The sequence below is a fragment of the Dipteris shenzhenensis genome, chromosome 33, assembly GCF_047967505.1.
Source record: "Dipteris shenzhenensis isolate YYH24624 ecotype China chromosome 33, Dip_SZ_1.0, whole genome shotgun sequence".
NCBI lineage: Eukaryota > Viridiplantae > Streptophyta > Polypodiopsida > Gleicheniales > Dipteridaceae > Dipteris > Dipteris shenzhenensis.
The window spans coordinates 31,899,123-31,916,661 of NC_141628.1; positions in this window are offsets into that span (position 1 = coordinate 31,899,123).

The window sequence follows — 17,539 nt, forward strand, 5'->3', positions numbered from 1 at the left end:
ACTCCGAACCTTCTACGGGATGACTGCTTCAGAGATCTCGAGCTGGCTTGAGAAAGCATTTGTTCATGGCACTAGGGGCCTCTCGCCTTTGCTGAAGGTTTTGAAGAACGGGCAGGACGACCCCGTCTCCCCCTCCAAACCTTCTCACAAGCGGCAGCGCCTCCACTCCGATCTGTCTGATTCTTCTTCGACTTCTTCTGCGAGCAGACAGCTGTTCGCAGCCCCCCATCCCTCTCCATGAGCCTACACCTCGTTTCCTGGAATGTGAACGGGTTTCACTCTTCGAGTACCCGTGGTCCCAGGAAGCTCATTTTGCGTCAGGAACTTCAGCCTGCAGTGATTGGTCGATTGGATGTACTGCTGCTCCAGGAGCACAAGCTTTCTGCGGCTCATGCCCGTAGCTGCGGGAAGGTTCTCCCTGGACGCTCCTACACTTATTGGGAGCCTTCGATCGGCGCACAGGGGAGGAGCGGGGGGGTCTGTACCTCCGTGTGCGAGCAGTTAGCTCAGTCAGTTTTCGGTCACGGCACGTTGATCCCAGGCCGAGCCCTTTGGGTAGGCCTGAATTTGGAGGGATCCAAGATAGGAATCCTCAACATTTATGCTCCCACAGACCTCAGATGCAGAGCCACCTTTTGGAGGACACTTACAGGGATTCTTCCAGACATGGATTCCTGGATTGTTGGAGGAGACTTCAACAACCTGGAGACCTTGGAGGACCAGCAGGGTAGAGATCCGGAGTTCACAGGTATGGCTCAGGCAGAGCAGTCAGCTTGGGACTCTTTCATCTTCGCGACAGGAGGGAGGGACAGTTGGAGAGACCCGTCCTTCCGGCGTTGGCACGGGAGCCTGGACTTCTCTTGGGGCTTCCGCAGGGAAGGAGGCAGACTCCTGGAGCGGCTTGATAGGTTTTATGTCAGTGATTGGGCCATCAGCAGAGGTGGCCAGGCGGGCATTGTTCCAGGGACGACACTATCCGACCATGCGCCTGTGCTCCTCTCATTAGATTCGGCAGCCCAGACTCTCCCCCCCCGATCATGCAGGATTCCCGATTCCATCTTCTCGAGGGTGGACGTCCGTAGCAGCATTTGCAGTCTTTGGGACAGAGACTGGGGGGAGGGCATGGATCTGGTAGACTCGGTCGCGCAGGCTCTGCAGGAGTCCAGCCAGATCTGCCAGCTCGCAGCCCTACAGGTTCGACAGGATTGGTGGGGCAGAGAGAGAGCTCTTCGGAGGGACCTCGCCTCCATTTAGCGACTTCAGCAGTCTTCCCCGGGCTCGGAGGAGCTTCGGATCCAGGCCCTTCGAGCCAGAGCCCTCTTGGAGGAGACCCTCCAGCGTCGCTCCGAGTTCTCCTATCACGCCTCTCTCTCCTTCTGGGCCCGGAAGGGTGACCGGATGTGCAGGGAGTTCTTCAGGACACACGGCCAGAGAGCTGCAGGTGATCAGCTACGGAGTCTCAGGACAGCGGATGGTCACATTGTTACGGACCCGGGGGAGGTCATGGGGTTGGCCACTGACTTCTACAGGACCCTCTTCCAGCAGGAGCCACTTGCCCCTCGTGCTAGTCGTGACCGTGAGGAGGTGTGGAGGCACATTCCATCCCTGGTCCAGCCCAGCATGCAGGCGTCTTTGTTGGCGCCGTTCACCGCGGATGAGATGTTGGAGGCCTTGATGGCTATTGATGGGCAGAAATGCCCAGGTGAGGATGGGCTATCCCGAGCTTTCTTCACCTCCTTCTGGGACCAGATCCATCAGCCCCTCCTTGCAGCTCTGCAGGGGATTTTCAGCAGCGGTCAGATGCCAGAGAGCCTCTCCTCGGGACTGATTTGCCTCATCCCGAAGGGAGGAGATAGACAGGAGATCCGCCAGTGGCGTCCGATCACTCTCCTTACCACTGCCTACAAAATCCTCGCCAAGATGATCAGTGCCAGAGTTCGACCTCTACTCCCAGACCTCGTCCATGACACTCAGACAGGCTTTGTCCAGGACCGCAGTATCTTGGATAATGTCTTCACCTTTTCAGAGGCGGTGGAGTGGGCTCAGTACAGCGGTTCACACCTTGCCATTTTACTTCTCGACTTCGAGAAGGCCTACGATCGCGTGGATTGGTCCTTTTTGGAGGGGACTCTGGAGCGGCTAGGTTTCCCGGCAGGCTGGATTCAGGGTATCTCAGCTTTGTACAGGACAGCGTCTAGCAGAGTCATCATTGGAGGCAGGATGGGTGAGCGTTTCAGCTTGGAGAGATCAGTTCGTCAGGGTTGTCCCCTGGCTCCTTATCTGTTTCTCTTCTTCGCCGAGGCCATGACTTACTACCTTCGGGCGAGGTCCACAGGGCTCAGGGGTGTTCGCCTTCCACTCCGGGAGGACACGGAGCTTCTGGACTCAGAGTACGCAGATGATACAGCCCTTTATGTCCAGGACGATGAGAGGATGCTAGAGAGGGTGCGGATGGCCCTGGAGGTTTTCTGCTCGGCCGCTGGTGCGAAAATCAACTGGAACAAATCAGTTGGTTTTCTCACAGACCCGGGGGCGTGTTCTCAGTGGGGGCGATTCCTGGGCTTCAGATGGATTCCACGTGGTCAGACAGCTAGATACCTTGGCTTCCAGGTTGGCCTAGACATTACGCCAGCTCAGCAGTTTCTCCCGGTGCTAGATTCCATCCGACGGAAGCTGGCTTTCTGGAGCACTGCTAAGCTGTCCCTTGCAGGTCGTGCTTTAGTAGTTAACCAGGTCCTTCTAGCCACGGCTTGGTATGTGGCTTCCTGTTGGTGCTTCTCGAGATCCAGCGTGGCACAGCTCAGGAGGTTGGTTCGGAACTTTCTTTGGTCTGGGGAGGATGGGCAGAGAGATACCAGAGCCAGGGTTGCTTGGCAGACAGTCATTCTTCCGCAGGCGGAGGGGGGTCTGGGGGTCATTGATCCAGAGCTTCAGAGTCAGGCCTTGTTAGGCAAGCTTATCATCCGCGGTTTGACCCCAGGGGGGCAGACGTGGAAGATGTTACTCCAGCAGGGAGTCGGCTCTTGTGTCCCGCGCCGAGGTGGAGAGTGGCTACCGTCCTTCAGGTGGATCTTCACTTCCGCCCCGCTCACTCAGCCCCGCTCCCCACTCGTTCGTAGCCTCCTCATGGTTTGGAGGCGACTCCGTCTCAGTCTCATTCAGTCCCATCCCAGCTGTCAGGAGGAGATCGATCGCCAGCCGCTCGTCTGGAATGGGCAGGTCAGAGACGCCGAGGGCCTTCAGTTGGGGGAGAGATCACATATTAGGTGGGACGGCTGGATGAGGGGGCCAGCCCGGTCCCTTCGAGTTTGGAGGGATACGTACAGACATCTGGAGATGGCCGATCTGGCAGACGCAGCGGGAGGTGCACGCGGAGTCCAGGCGAGACGCACGGAGATCGACGGAGCGATCCCAGCCGCTTGGTTGGCTCCACCTGAGCCTCAGGTCCTCATGCCTGGAGACACCCACTGGCTGGGACAGTTCACCCCCCGTGGCATCCCACTGGTGGTCGCAGGACGTTTGGATGACTCCTCTATCGCCTTCTTCGCGGTTTCAGGGGACGGACGACTCAGGAGAGAGGATGCGCTCATTGACCCCCTACTACCGTGGCAGAGGGTTAGGGTCGTAGGCCTTCTGGGGAAGGTCTGGCATACCGACCCTAGTATCGAGCAGGACCAGTTGCAGCTTTGGCGTCTTTGGCTCTGGGAGGGGCGGGCCTTGTCAGAGCTTGAGTGGGACCCAGGAGAGTGGTGGTGGCCAGAGATTGTGACAGGACAGGGGCAGACTTCCTTCTTCGCTTACAGCACGACTCTGGGCAGGCGAATTCTCGGGAGGATGCAGAGCCGCCCCCCCACCCAGCGTCCTAGCTGGTACGCACAGGGTATCTCCAGGTTCTTTTTGCAGGCTTTCTGGAAGGCCTTGTGGGAGAGCTGGCGGCCGCGGAAGATCTCGTACTTCCTGTGGCTTCTTACCCACAAAGGTCTTCCAGTGGGGAGCTGGTTGAGGCAGATAGGCCAGGACGGTTACTGTCAGATTTGCCATGCGGATGAGGAGTCACCAAAACACTGCCTGTGGAGCTGCATGCGCGCCCAGGAAGTGTGGAGGTGGACTTTCGGGCTTCTTACTCGTGCAGCACCAGAGCTAGGAGTGATCACTTGGGGCGCGTTCTGTTGGTGCAGCACCGCACCTGGTCTTCATCACTTGTTCGAGGCATGCCAGCAGGACCCCACTTTCCTTATCACACAGGGGACGTGGGGGCCGCTCGAGGGTATCCCACAGCACCTAGCAGAGGCTGATACAGGAGTTCGGGAGAGGCAGCCAGTCTGGGAGATTATCAGCAGCATTACAGGATGGCACATCTGGACCTCGCGCTGCGCGCAGATCCTCGGTGGCACCTCCTTATCGACTGCCCAGATCATGGCGGAGATTTGGAGTGAGATTATTCATACCCTCAGAGGCCAGTGGGACCAGATTCAGGGAGACTCCCGGGCTGGTCAGGAGAAGCGGAGACGCTTCCTCCAGGCTTGGGATTCACAGAGCCTCTTCTTCGAGCAGACTACGCAGGGCCTTCGGTGGCACTACTCACCACCCCGATGGCTGTTCATTCACACTCAGCATATTCCTCCGTGAGAGTATGATTTATTATGCTACCTTTTGGGCTGCGTCCGGTTTGTGTACGCAGCCCGTCAGCTATAAGCTGACCTCTTGTATCTTGTTCTCGAAGTAATATAATTAGAACTGTTTTTTTCGGAAAAAAAAATGTAGTGCATCCTACGCCTACCTTTCTCTTCTGCCCATAGAAATGCATGGAGCAATCTTTCACTCTCTTGCCATTGTGTGAGTCTAAATGACCAAACTGAAGCAACATAGGTCGTGGTGGCAGAGAGTACATGCTTAATGATGAGTACTCTAGCATTCCAACCTAAGGGTAGTCCATACCAGCTTTTCAGTTTATCCTTGATTCGATCTTTAAACCATTCGAAACGTTGCTTTACTGATACTCCAATTACCAATGGAGCCCCAAGATATCTCACAACCTGCCCATGATTAATCCATTGTACAAGCATGTTTCGAAGCCATTCCGGTGCATCATCATCCGAAGGTCTGATAGGAAATGATTTCTTCCAACTACACAACACTGACCCCGAAGTTGTACAAAAGCAAGAAACAATATTATTCAAAACATTGATGCTATGCTGCTCTTCAAGTGAGAAGGCCATCTGATCATCTGCAAACATCTGGGAACAGAATTGCTTCCCTGATGGAAGTCTTATTCCTCACAGTTGTCCCTCCTCCATAACATTTTCAAGGAGATTGAGCAACGGGACTGAGCAGAGTGCAAAAAGGAGAGGGGCTATTGAGCATCCCTGACGGATAAAGCGCATGAGATTAAAAGTTCCAACTATACCTCCATTTAGACACAATGCAGTAGAGGCATTCCCAAAGACTTGCTATCATTCGAATAAATACTAGTCCAAATCCTAACTTATCTAGGACCATGAGGATCATGGTTGACACATACGATCACGTTCGATGTGTACCGTTCGATATTAGTACAGTACTAAACGAACTAAAAAATCTTAGGCGTACATCCAATGGTACGTTTGATACCCCCAAAAAAAGACAAAGATTTTAGAGTTTTGGAGTAGGTACTTGTGCAAGCTTTAAAACTTTGTACAAAACATGTAATATAGGTGCTTAATGGAGATAGAGGGAGAGAGATGAAGATGCTTGATGTAGCTTGAGCCTCATCACTTGTTGGAGATGAAGAAGGCAAAGTTGAGACTCAGAGTCAGAGGTAGATGGTTAGTGTGAGATCATAGTGAGGGGAGAGGGGGTTTATATGGAAGCTTGCCATTTGGGAGGCCCAAAATCAGTTTGGCAAAACCACCACCAATAACAAAACCAGTCATCCAAAACAAACGAACGCAAAAAACAACAACAAAAACAAACAAACAAACCCAAAAAACAAAAAAAACCCACACACAACCCACCCACCCACCCCCCCCCAAAAAAAAAACCCGAACATAACGTACGGATCGTACGAAACAGAACGAAACATTCCATACGTTGAACGAGGGCAACCATGATGAGGATAAAGTCCCATCTTATGCAGTCATAAGCCTTATCAAGGTCTAGCCCCAATAGAATGCAGCTTTGTCCCATCGCTATTGCATAATCCAGAATTGAGTTGATATTCAGAATATTGAAAAAGATCTCATGTCCTTTGACAAACCCCATCTGTTCTCTGTCAACGACCTGCATACAGACTTCTCTGATTCTAAGGGCAAGTGACTTTGCAATTATGTTATACGAAGAATTAAGCATGGTAATAGGACACTAGTCCCCCACTTGCATTGCATACAGACTTCTCTGATTCTAAGGGCAAGTGACTTTGCAATTATGTTATACGAAGAATTAAGCATGGTAATAGGACACTAGTCCCCCACTTGCATACGATTTTGCCTTTTAGGAAATAGTTTTATGAGGCCTGTATTGACATCTATGGAGAGGGTGCCCTTCATCACTGAAGCATTAGCCATAGCCACAAGTTCCTTCCCCAAAACATCCCAAAAACTGAGGTAAAATTCAGTCGTAAGTCCATCAGTACCCAGATTTTTCTCCTTCTTCATCATGGAGTGTGAATGGGGCAGCCAGTCTCCTCCTCTATGCTTCAGACACCCTTGGCTGTAGCTCTTTCATTGTATCATCCAAGGCCTTCCGCCACACTTCATCTTGTGTATCGTGGGAGCCCACCAAATCCCTCAAATGTTTAAGGAAGGTTTGTGCAATGTGCCAAATTTCGGCTTGCACCTCACCTTCCCTATCCCATTATCCTGTCGATAGTTTCACGCTGTAATTTCCTCTTGGCTTTCTGAAAGAACAGTTTTGAAGGGCAGTCTCCTAGTTTCAACCACAGCTGTCTGCTACGTACACAAGCATTCCCTGCTTGCTCTATTTCTTTGGAGGCTATTTCTTCTTCTTAGGGCTACACTCAGTTGTCCCCTACAGATATGTATGTAGGTGCACATTCCATCTTAGTAATTAAAATGTAGAATGTTCTAAATATATACAATCAATGAGGTAAATATTGTATTTCATGTACACTTGGAGCATGTTGTAATTGAGTTGGCTTAGATCTTTTAAGTCACATATGCTATAAGCACTCCCATATGATCATAATTTCTTTGCAAAGTATGTAGAATTGCAATTGTCTTATAAAGTGGCACATGCAAAAGCATAGTTTTTAAAAGATAGAATTGCTCATTGTACCAGCTCTTAATACAAAACCTCAACTTCAATTTTATTGGATGGTGTATTTTACCAAAATTTCCATTCATTCTAAAAGATTCCAAGATCATTTACACCATTCTTTGGGTGCAAGAAGCTTTGTGCATTAATATAAAAACAAAGGCAATATCATGAGGCAAAATATAGACTTCTTATACTCTATTAAACAAAAAAAAATTGAAAGCAAAAAAATACTTTTTAAAAACATATATTGTGTCATTTCTCTAAATTCTAACATTGACAATATTATCATAAGACACGTTTTTAGTTTTTGTAAGGTCAACCTCAACCTCTGGTTTGTAACATAATAATTACAATTGAATTTTCTCTTATCGAACCAAAAGATGTGATCCGGATTTGAAATTTTTGTAAAGGGTTTAGAGGGACTTTATCTCAATTACTAGACACTATTTGTGTTGTTTTAAACATGACCGTTAGCAACTTTTCAAGTGACTCCTCATTAATTTTTTAGTAATTAGTTATGTTTCTAGCATTCAAGAGACTTAGAAAACAATGGGCATGAAATATCATTATCAAGATCATAGAAATTAGTCATCATTTGTAGGTCTAGAGAGTCATACAAGTTGTGCAGGGATTATCACTCTATAGGGCTAGCAATGCAAACTTGCATTGGTAATTATAGTTGTTGAGGTGTGGCATGGAGTCTCTCAGTGACTAGTACATACCTTATTTTTGTTGCATTGCTAAAGGACAGATATTGGGGGATTTTCCTCTAATATAAGTATACACGAAAAAATGGTCTCACAAAGTCTTATTATGGAAAGCCTGTCCGTTATTATTTTCATTATGTGTCCAATATTTTGCATGAATAGGTGCTACATGTGAGTTTCTAATCAAAATTATCCTTTCCTAGTAATCAACTAGGCCTCATCCTTTTATTTTAGCTAGGTCTGACAAAGGTAGTGGATCTACACTTTTGACAATTCATAGGCCTAGCAAGCATCTATACTTATTGGGATGAATGTTGGATAGAATTAAAAAGTAATTTTTGATGGAAATATATTTTTATTAGAGATAGATTGAAAAGCTATCAAGTTGTGGTAAAACTAGCAAAAGGAGGAAGGTGGTTCTAATTCATAGCATCAATAATGAATTTACACACGATGTCATCTACATGTCAACCATAAGAAGTATGGTCATGTCAAATTTAGAAGCTTGATAACTCAAAAATGAAAGCATGATCATTGGTTTACGTGGACTCAAAATTTGAAATAAAGTCTTATGTGTATGTATGTGTATGTGTATGTGTATATGTATAATCACACACGCACACACAAAGATATGCAAACACATACGATGTGTGTGTATGTGTCTGTGGGTGTGTATATGTGTGTGCACACACGTGTGTGCGCGTGTGCACACACCATGCATGTACATGCTTATCATACATGCATGCAGGTAAACACATGTACATATGTAGTATGTGTACACACTTTTTCTTTTAGTGAAAAAGATATGCGCATGCACACACACGCACACACACACACACACACACCCCTCAAGAGGAGGGAGGAGGAGAAGGAGGGAGGAGGAGAAGGGTGGAGGAGGAGGAGGCAAGAGGAGGAGAGGGGAGGAAGAGGAGGAGGAGGAGGAGGAGGAGAAGTGTGGAGGAGGAGGAGGGAGGAGGAGAGGGGAGGAGGAGGAGGAGGAGGAGGGAGGAAGAGGAGAATAAGGGGGTAGTATGGGAGATTGCAAAGTTAGAGCATGCTATCACATTTAGGGAGCATGGACCCAAGGAGAACAAGCACATGAACACTAAAGTGAACTGAACACTAAGGCCCAAAGAGTGGGAGCTTCATTCCATTGAGAGATATTTATACATGTTGGTCTCTACATAATTAGTAGATACCTCCAAGGTCAGACCCCTTTTGTAGGGGACCTCTTGTACAAGTCTTTCCACTTTTGGGGTGACCTCTTGGATCTCTACAAAAGGTGGGGGAACCTCATGAGTTCCTCCACAAAGTGGGGGAACCTTTTGGGTCTCTACACAAAGTGGGAGAACCTCATGATTCCTTACACGAAGTGGGGGGACCTTTTGGGTCTCTACACAAAGTGGGGGAACCTCATGAGTCCCTCCACAAAGTGGGGGGACCTCAAAGAGTGTAGGCTTTTAGTATCTCTCTCTCTCTCTCTCTCTCTCTCTCTCTCTCTCTCTCTCTCTCTCTCTCTCTCTCTCTCTCTCTCTCTCTCTCTCTCTCTCTCTCTCTAATTTTAATCTTTCTCCCTCTAGATCCTGATTTGGCAAGAATGATTGGATCTTTTCTAGAGAGGATTTTGGCTATCATCATTCTTTAAGATTCATCATACCATCTTTTGGGCTCAAGATATTACAATCGGAACTTTTCCACTACTCTGTAGACACAATGATCTCATCTTTATTGCTCTAGACTATACTTATGTCCCTTGCTATCGCACAGTAGACAGAGGGTCTGTATAAGAAATAATGGAAGAGAGGAGAAGAAAAGAGCAAAGAAAGAAGATCCTGAGAGAAGTTGTAGTTCAAAGGTTGAAGAATATCAATCAATCATTTTTTGTCTATACTTCAAGCTCCTCAAAAATATTTTTATGCATCCATCATTGTAGTGTGAATATTTTAAAGTCATCACTTTACATCTTGGGCTACTTTCATGCCTCCTTTTCAACCTCCTTATGTATTTATGCACTTGTATTCTTTTGCTGAGCCCCCATTGGAGCTAAAAATCAAATACTCTACTTCACTACTTTCTCTGGGGTGCATGAGAATGGCTCTCAAGCCTCCTTGTAGAGCCCATGCTCATCATGTGCTCAACATGAACTAAAAAGCCTCAAGAGCAAGGTCTCAATCCCACAACTATACTAGTTGAACAGAAGAACTTCAATGGCCCAATATCCTAGGAGACTCCTTGGTCACCTCCCATGTCGCATCCTTAAACTCCTCCTTTGCTTCATCTTTAATGCCCCTTACCCCATTATTTCACTAGACTCAACATGAGTCCCCATGTTGTTTTCCTCTCTATAACATCTCTCTTGCTCCATGCACATTTCATGTTGTATCTCTCACTCACTCGCATGTAAGTGGTTATTATTGTGAAATTCCATAAGTGGTGCATTGAGATTACATCATTGTGTATCTACACTAAATGAGCCCGATGACTTTGGATCTTTGAATACAAGATTTATTGTCTGCAGTCATGCTATATCATCCTCCATTAATGGCAAAAAGAGTGGAGACGTCTCACCCGGGGATGTGCTCTAGTCATCGAATTAGACTAGTGTCCTACCCAATTACTACTTGCAGATCCCCAAGGTTTTGGTCCTCAACATTTACCTAGATCTCTTTTGAATGTCCCCACTAAGTTTAGACTATTGTTGAATAGGGAATGCTTGTGTTAGCTTGGGCTTGTTGTTTGCACAGACTCTCTTAGTAAACATATGTGTATTTATTGAAGGTCAAATCCTAGGCAACCATTTGCTCAAGTGATGCTACAAGGATCATACGTTGGTATAAACATAGATGTCTTGGTGTTGATACGATTTTCTTTTTGTTTGTTGGTAACTTCTTTGCGTCTGTATTTCAGGTCATCCTCTAATCGGTCTAGTCTAGATGATTCTTCTTTGGCTTGCACTCGATACTAAGAGGCCTTTTGAGTTTGCTTTAGGGATTCCTCTTGGTAGACTTGTGCTTCTTGGTTACTACTTCTTGCTAAGCTTATTGAATGATCTACTCTCTAGCTTCCTAGGAAGCCTTCCATTGCCAAATATAGCCTTGGGATTTAGTCAAAGGGTGTTGGCTTTGATAAGCACTTAGTCTTGAGGATCTTCATTGCTCTCTTAGGACTATGCTATAGTAGCTCTCATTTCTCTATTAGGCCTATCTAAGGATTCCTATGCCTTTTTCTCATATGCATATCTTATCAATTGTTGAGATGAATGCTGAGATTAAGGCTAGCTTTGTTATATGATACCTAGCATCCCTACCTAGCTTGATATATATGCAACATTTTTACCTAGCATGATATCTACCCATCTACATCCAAACCTATCATCTTCCATCCCCTAACCCTAATCCCCATATCCATTAACTATTAGAGCCCATCTTCAGTAATAATGGAAAATAGCATAAAAAGGCTTCCAAAACCTCCCATATCCAAGTGTAATCTTGAAAGCACATATCAAAGTCCCTCTTCTATCTTTTGGATGTGAATCATACCAATAATTTGTTGGTTTATAATGTAATTTTTAGGCATAAATGTGCTCAAAACCTGTGTGTGTGTGTGTGTGTGTGTGTGGAAACCCTTTGCATAGTGAAAAGACAAAAGCACGAAGCCAGACAATGAAATAGGACTAATTGCATTAATGAAAAAGTTTGTACAAGTCAATGAATCCCTGTTTATAAAGGAAACTAGCAGTGGGCTCTTTTGTAGAAATGGCTTTGTGGAAATTGTATGGAAGTTGAGCTTGGATAAGTCCTCGCAAGCATCACTTTTATTGAAGAGTGGAGTCTACCTACCTACCACCATCCAACTTGTAAAATAGTGAGAACCAATTTCAACTTTGGTTGGGAAGACAGGTGTCATCAACACCCCTTCCTTAATATTAGAGTCACAATAAAAATTGATGCTTTGGCCATACACTTATCAAGCTAGAGTAGAGAAGATAATAAGCCTTAGTAGAGAAAAGGGTTGGTTTAATACATAGTGATGTTAGCATGATCAATTTAAAGGTTAAGAAGTAAAAATAATGCACCTTTGTAGTGAAAAAAAGGGGTTAATAAAAACTAAAGTAAAGTACATATACATATAGAAAGGACTTAACTAAGGAAAGAATAGTCAAACAAAAAAGAAGAACTGAACTTTACACATATAAAGTAATGAAGAAATAATGTGGAAAAAAGGAACCTATGTGAGCAATTAATAACTACAATAAGATTAGTGAAGTGTGTAGAAACAAGAGAGAAATATGTAGAAACAATTAATAACTACAATAAGATTAGTAAAGTATGTAGGAACAAGAGAGAAGTATTTTAAAGTGGGGGGATGGAAAGAAATGTATAAAGAGGGGATAAGAGAGACATGTAAAAATTGTAAAAAAGGAGGGGGGGGTTGTATATATTGAAGGATAGGAGATAAATAGTTAATAATCGAAAAGGTCCCAAAAATCTTGTAAGGAGCACAGACGGAGTGTACTTGTAAGGAGCAGTAGCACTGCAGTGGCGTGGAGGCCACGTAGTTAACACGCAGCAATCGAGGCGAAGCTAGGTACTCAGGGAGTAGTAAGGCACATCAGTAGTACGGCCCACAAGACTATGTACATAGGCAAGGAGATCTTAGTTCATGGGCCGGTCATAGCAACGAGTAGGACTAAGGGAACCAGTGTCCTAGAGAAATCGTAGCTCTATGGAGACCATAGGAATTGCAAAGTAGTGTAGTCATAGGGTCTTCTTAAATAGGCTAGCAAGTGAACAATCAGAGAGTGCACAGGCTTCGGAAGCAGGAAAGTTAGAAACTATGAAGGGAATAGAATACAGTCCGGTAGAAGGTGAGGGGAGGGTCAAAAGTAAAGGTAGATTTTATAACTATAATAGGTTTTAGATTTGCCAATTCAAGTAGGCTTTAGTTCTAACCAATCTAATAGTTTTTAGACTTAACAAATCTAATGTAGGTAGAATTGACCAATCTTATATAGGAGACATTAGAAATTTATAAGGAAATTTAATAGAAGGTGTAAATAGTTTAAGGGAAAAAGGGGGGGGATTAAGGGAAACTTTTATCAAGGAATTTAAGAGAAGAGTATCGTGAAAGGATCTCTATTAGTTAGGGAAAAATAAAGAAAATAAGGAAAATTTAAGGCTAGTTAAGGAAAATGAAAAAAATTAAGGAAGCAATAAGGAAAATAAGGAAAGATAAGAGACAATTAAGGACAACACGAAATAATTAGGGAAAATAAGGAAAAATAAAAGGGGATTAAGGAAAAGGTAATAGGAGAAATGATTAAAATAAGAAAGAAAAAAAGGTAAATAATAGGGAAATTTATTTTTAAAAAGGGGAAAATTAGGGAGAAATTAAGGGGAGAATAAGGGAGTTTGAGGGAAAAGAAATTAGGGGAATTAAGGGGGGCTGTGGAGGGGAGCTCTAATGAGCAAGTAGCAAAAACCTAATGGAGGAAGGGATTAGTAACTCTGTGTGTGTGTGTGTATGTGTTTCCTAAGGTGTAATCTATCCTATCATTATCTGCATCTCCAAATAAGTGCCATGGCAAAGCATATAGGCTTATATGATCCAATGCTCTTAGTAAAATTCACATGACACTCCTTATTTCAAAAAAATGCAAGTATTGTAACACATCTTTGTTAAATTACAATGCATTAGCAAATTGTTCTGATTTCTTTACGGTGTGCATTCTTACTAGGAAACCAAGATGAAACCTTCAAGATCCGTCATACAATGTCATTAAAACTCATGAATCATATTATAACATCTTCCTGTATCCTTCTAAAGCTTCCAAAGCTTACATATTCAATCAGTTTTGAATTACGCTTCCAATATGAAATTCTACATTTGACTATATCCATGTAGGAACTTGGAAGGTAAGTTCCAGACTTTTAACAATATCAACAGGAAGTTCTCCTAATAACAAGTCTGAAAATAAATTGAGAAAATTTTGCTTTTTAAAAAATAGTGGCCAAAATGATGCCAAAATGCCAGAGACTGTTCCAAGATGAGGATGTAAAGATCTCCCATCGTGAGTCTCTACTGGATCTTCAATACACATGCTGAGGAGTGTCTCCCATGAACCTAGGGGTAAAGCGCATCCAACAACACATGCATATAAGAATATGACATTCATGTGCAGTGGGACTAGAGGCTTCAGTGCTAATGCGCAATTGTTATCTATGTTCTACCCAAAAATTCATGACAGCAAAACTTAGTATATGAGTAATTTCGCTTATCTATCATCTCGTATTATAGCAAGTAGATCACTGTGAATATCCTCGTGATTAATAAAACAAATCTATGTGAAAGCTTTCTCTAGTTTACTGTGTGATAGTGGAGTAGCTTTGCAAAGGCGCACTTCGAGTATGCTAGCTAGCATCGGTGTGCTGAACTGCGCAGTTGTGTGGGAAAAGGAGGGGTCGTCACCGAAGGCTTGCATGTTGCACCAGCTATAGTGGTCGAGGTACTAAGGACGACAGTAGGGGATTATTTGGACCGCTCGAGGCCGTGTCCCATTTGGACTGCTTTATACGGTTGTGTATCCCATTTTGCATGCTTCGCTCGTATTCCGTTTTCTTTCCCAAACATAAGTATCATCGATCGATCACGTAATACCGTGGAGTTCTACAACGATATCTACACTACGAATTACAACAATACCTATTACATGCAGGGGATCTGCATTGTCCCGTGTGTTGTATCTGGTTGCCATTTCTACAAAAACTGCTTAATCTAAACAGATCTTAGCTATCTGCACTCAGTATGGTCGAGTATCTAACCATCTCATGGCGTCTGGTTGCTCGGGTACTGTATTCCTCTCGGCGTATCCATCATATCCTTCTCAGAATAGTCCTTTGGATATCCTTGTAGACCGTCATCAAAGTATATCTTGTGCACGGGGGTCCGTTAACCCACAGCTCTGGGCGAGGAGAAGACTCCGCGTTTCAATAGTTTCCAGGCCTTTTTTTTTTGCGCTATTTTGTAAACATGGGATTCTGTGGTAGGACCACCTTTCGTATCCCTTTACAACAACGAACGCCTAGTGGGTGTAGATAGTTTAGGCAGGGATTCAAGTAAGCGTGGGGAAAGAGAAGGGCGTGGGGAAAGAGAAGGGGAGAGGAGTATTTAAGGTAGATCGGGTAGCGTGGGGATGTGAGTTGACACAGTCGTAGAGGTCGAGAGTCGGGGAGCTAGAGAGCCATAAATAACATCATGGGGGTGATTAGAATAAGTGAGAGAGGTAAAGGATAGGGGGCACAAGGCGGAGGGTTTGGAAGGGAGAAAAGGAAGAAGGGGTAGAATGTGTGTGTGTGTGTCTGTGTGTGTGTGTAGCAGTAGTAGTAGACATTAACAACACCCCTTTCATAGTGAAAAGTAGACAAAATTTGGAGTGAAAAAAAGAGAGATGTTTTAATATAAGTACTTTGCAATAAATATCCACAGAAAAGGAATTGAAATCATTAAAGGAACACCAATTTCTACAAAAGAGATTGCTTTGAAAAAGTCATTGGCAGCATCACTTTGATTGAAGAGGGGAGTCTACCTACCTACCACATCCAACAAGAAAAACATGGTGATAACCAGTTAAACCTTAGTTGGGAAGACAAGTGTCATAAACATCCCTCCCTTGTTATCGGAGTCACAATAAAGATAAACGCTTAACCATTGACTTACAAAGCTAGTTGAAAAACTTAAAAAAACTGTAAGGTGTGATCATTAGGGGTGTGTAGAATTATGTTAAGAGAATAATGGGGGTGATGAACTAGGGGGTGAAATAGTCATATGCGTAACCAATGAAAGAAAAACTAGGTTAAATGGTCAAAATGACAGTCATGAATAAATAGAAAATAGGGAGAGAAAGGAAAATTTTGGAGAGACTATTTAAAGGAGATAAAGCCAAAGAGAAGGTCTATAAGAGATATGGCAATTAAAAAAGAAAAGGGTAAGGAGACAAACTAGAAATTTAAGAAATAAGGGGGGAGTTATGTATAGAGATAGAGGGGGTTTGGATGTATTTATTTTGAACAAAAGAAAGGGTAAGGAGACAAACTAGAAATTTAAAAATAAGGGGGGAATTATGTATAGAGATAGAGGGGGTTTGGGTGTATTTATATAGAAGGGGGGTTACAAGGACTAATAGAAATGGAAGGAGACCAGTAAAGAGAAAAAGAAGGAAAGGAAAATTAAAGGTAAATAGGAGGAAGGGGAAAATCACTAAAAGGTGGGGGATTTTTAGAAAAAACTTTCTAAAAAGAGCAATAAAGAGAAAGGAAGGGAAGGAAAGTTAAAGGTACAAAAGAGGAAGGGAAAAACCAGTAAAAAGGTAGGGGAATTTTTAGAAAAAAAAGGGGGGATTAGGATGTCGATGAGGGATGGTAGATAAAGAGAAGAATAGAAGCTTGGGGGATTAGGGAAAGGAGAGAGAGGGAAGGGGGTTTTAAAAAAACCGAGAGGGGGCAAAGGAGGTTTTTTTGAAAAATAAAAAAATGAGAGGGGTTAAAGGGGGTTTTAATTGTTTAAACTAAAGAAACTAGAAAGCGAGAGGGGGGGGGGGGGGACGAGAGAATAAACACTAAACGATGTAAAAAGCAGTAACAATGGAAGGAACCTTAGAGTCCATGGTAGAGTCATCACGCAGAATTCGGAGGTGAAATGATGATGTTAATCGAGCACCGTGGTAGGAGAGAAAGGTATAAGGGAGGTAGACACACTAGTTGTAGAAGGCATGCAGATTACGTTGATCGGCTAACGGAGGAGAGGAGAGGATTATGGGAGGTTGCAATGGAAGGTAGTGGCTAGTATTAGAGTAACGTGGGCATGGAGTAGAGTAAGAGCAGTCGCAGGCAATAAGTGCAGGTGAGCGGGGAAGGTGGCGCAGAAGGGAGGGCTACTGAGGAGGCTGCGGAGCAGGCAGAGAATGCAGAGGTAGCAAGGAAACCAGAGAGCTAAGCGTAGAGGCCTAGTGTGAGGGGAGGACCGTAGTGTAGTGAGAAGTAGGAGAAGGGTGGGGGTTAATATATAGGGAGGATAGGGTAGTCAGGGAGTCGGAGGAGGTGAGGGGATGTGAGGTGAGGTATTAGGTCCGTGCTTCAAGGATTTAGATAGGGCTTTAACGCATAGTGAGGGAAAGAGAAAAGGCAAGGGCTACGCAAAACTGGGGGTATTTAATGAGGAGTTTCAAATAAGGAGTATAAAAAGAAGGGGGGCGGCTGCGCCGGGGTGGTGGTTCGAAAAGTTATTTTTTTAAAAAAATTAAATTGAAGAAGACAAATAGGGAAATAGAAAAATATAGGGAAAAAGGTGATATAGAAAATAGGGAAAAAAATTAAATTGGTGCTATAGAAAAATATAAAAATTTAAATAGGGAAATAGAAAAACATAGGAAAAAAGGTGATATAGAAAATTAGAAAAAAGGTAATAAAAATATGAAAAAGGTAATATATTGAAAAAAAATAGGAAAATAGAAAATTATAGGGAAATAGAAAAATAGGAAAAAAGGTAATATAGAAAAAATAGAAAAGTAGGAAAATTAAGGA